This window comes from Schistocerca americana, unplaced genomic scaffold (assembly GCF_021461395.2).
Source record: "Schistocerca americana isolate TAMUIC-IGC-003095 unplaced genomic scaffold, iqSchAmer2.1 HiC_scaffold_50, whole genome shotgun sequence".
Lineage (NCBI taxonomy): Eukaryota > Metazoa > Arthropoda > Insecta > Orthoptera > Acrididae > Schistocerca > Schistocerca americana.
The window spans coordinates 1,889,021-1,891,640 of NW_025726236.1; positions in this window are offsets into that span (position 1 = coordinate 1,889,021).

The window sequence follows — 2,620 nt, forward strand, 5'->3', positions numbered from 1 at the left end:
TGAACGACCATAAGGTGCCACAGGCAGCAATAGATCCATGGAGACAAATCGGCTGAAGGACGATGTATTGAATCGCGACGCAATTTGAGTGTTCCATCGTCATTAGGAGACCCTGAAAGTTACAATTAACAGTCAGTTTTGCGTCGGATATGAAAATCTAGACTCACAGTAAAAAGACCACAAGGTGCCCGAGGCAGCAATGGACCCTTGGAGACAAGTCGGCTGGTGGTCGATGTACTGAATCTCGACGCAATTTTAGTGTTCCATCGTCATTAGGAGGCCCTGAACGTTACAATTAACTATCAGTTTTTCGTCGGTTTCGAAAATCTAGACTCACTGGAGACGGACCATAAGGTGCCCGAGGCAGCAATCTTCGCTTGGAAACAAGTCCGCTGGAGGACGATGTATTGAATCTCGACGCAATTTCAGTGTTCCATCGCCATTAGGAAGCCCTGAAGGCTACAATTAACTATCAGTTTTGCGTCGAATTCGAAAATCTAGACTCACAGGAGACGAACCATATGCTGCCAGAGGCAGCAATATCCCCTTGGAGACAAGTCGGCTGGAGGATGATGTATTGGATCTCGACGCAATTTGAGTGTTCCATCGTCATTAGGAGGCCGTGAACGCTACAATTAACCATCAGTTTAGCGTCGGATTGGAAAATCTAGACTCACAGGAGACGGACAACATGGTTCCCGAGGCAGCAATATCCCCTTGTAGACAATTCGGCTGGAGGACGATGTATTGAATCTCGACGCAATTTGAGTGTTCCATCGTCATTAGGAGACCCTGAACGTTACAATTAACAATCATTTCAGCGTCGGATTCGAAAATATACTCACAGCAGAAGGACCATATGGTGCCCGAGACTTGGATACAAGTCGGCTGGAGGACGATGTATTCAGTCTCCACGCAATTTGAGTGTTCCATCGTCATTAGGAGACCCTGAACGTTACAATTAACAATCAGTTTTGCGTCGTAAACGAAAATCTAGACTCACAGTAGAACGACCACAAGGTGCCCGAGGCAGCAATAGACCCTTGGAGACAAGTCGGCTGGAGGACGATGTATTGAATCTCGACGCAATTTGAGTGTTCCATCATCATTAGGAGGCGCTGAACGTTACAATTAACAATAATTTTTGCGTCGGATTTGAAAATCTAGTCTCACAGGAGACGGACGATATGGTGCCCGAGGCAGCAATATCCCATTGGAGACAAATCGGCTGGAGGACGATGTATTGAATCTCGACGCAATTTGAGTGTTCCATCGTCATTAGGACACCCTGAACGTTACAATTAACAATCAGTTTTGCGTCGGATACGAAAAACTAGACTCACAGTAGAACGACCACAAGGCTGCCCGAGGCAGCAATAGACCCTTGGAGACAAGTCGGCTGAAGGACCATTTATTAAATCTCGACGCAATTTGAGTGTTCCATCGTCATTAGGAGGCCCTGAACGTTACAATTAAATATCAGTTTTGCGTCGGATACAAAAATCTAGACTCACAGGAGACGAACCATATGCTGCCCGAGGCAGCATTATCCCCTTGGAGACAAGTCGGCTGGAGGACGATGTATTGAATCTCGACGCAATTTGAGTGTTCCATCTTCATTAGGAGGCCCTGAACGCTACAATTAACTATCAGTTTTGCGTCGGATTCGAAAATCTAGGCTCACGGGTGAACGACCATATGGTGCCACAGGCAGCAATAGATCCCTGGAGACAAATCGGCTGGAGGTCGATCTATTGAATCGCGACGCAATTCGAGTGTTCCATCGTCATTAGGAGGCCCTGAACGTTACAATTAACCATCAGTTTAGCGTCGGATTCGAAAATCTACACTCACAGGAGACGGACAACATGGTTCCCGAGGCAGCAATAACCCCTTGTAGACAATTCGGCTGGAGGGCGATGTATTGACTCTCGACTCAATTTGAGTGTTCCATCGCCATTGGAAGGCTCTGAACGTTAGAATTAACTATCATTTCAGCGTCGGATTCGAAAATATACTCACAGTAGAAGGACCATATGGTGCCCGAGACAGCAATATCCCCTTGGATACAAGTCGGCTAGAGGACGATGTATTGAATCTCGACGCAATTTGAGTGTTCCATCGTCATTAGGAGGCGCTGAACGTTACAATTAACTATCAGTTATGCGTCGGATTCGAAAATCTACTCACAGGAGAAGGACCATATGGTGCCCGAGACAGCAATATCCCCTTGGAGACAAGTCGGCTGACGGACGATGTATTGAATCTCGACGCAATTTGAGTGTTCCATCGTCATTAGGAGGCTCTGAACGTTACAATTAACTATCAGTTTTTCGTCGGATTCGAAAATCTAGACTCACTGGAGACAGACCATAAGGTGCCCGAGGCAGCAATCTTCGCTTGGAAGCAAGTCCGCTGGAGGACGATGTATTGAATCTCGACGCAATTTGAGTGTTCCGTCGTCATTAGGAGGCGCTGAACGTTACAATTAACTATCAGTTATGCGTCGGATTCGAAAATCTACTCACAGGAGAAGGACCATATGGTGCCCGAGACAGCAATATCCCCTTGGAGACAAGTCGGCTGGAGGACGATGTATTGAATCTCGACGCAATTTGAG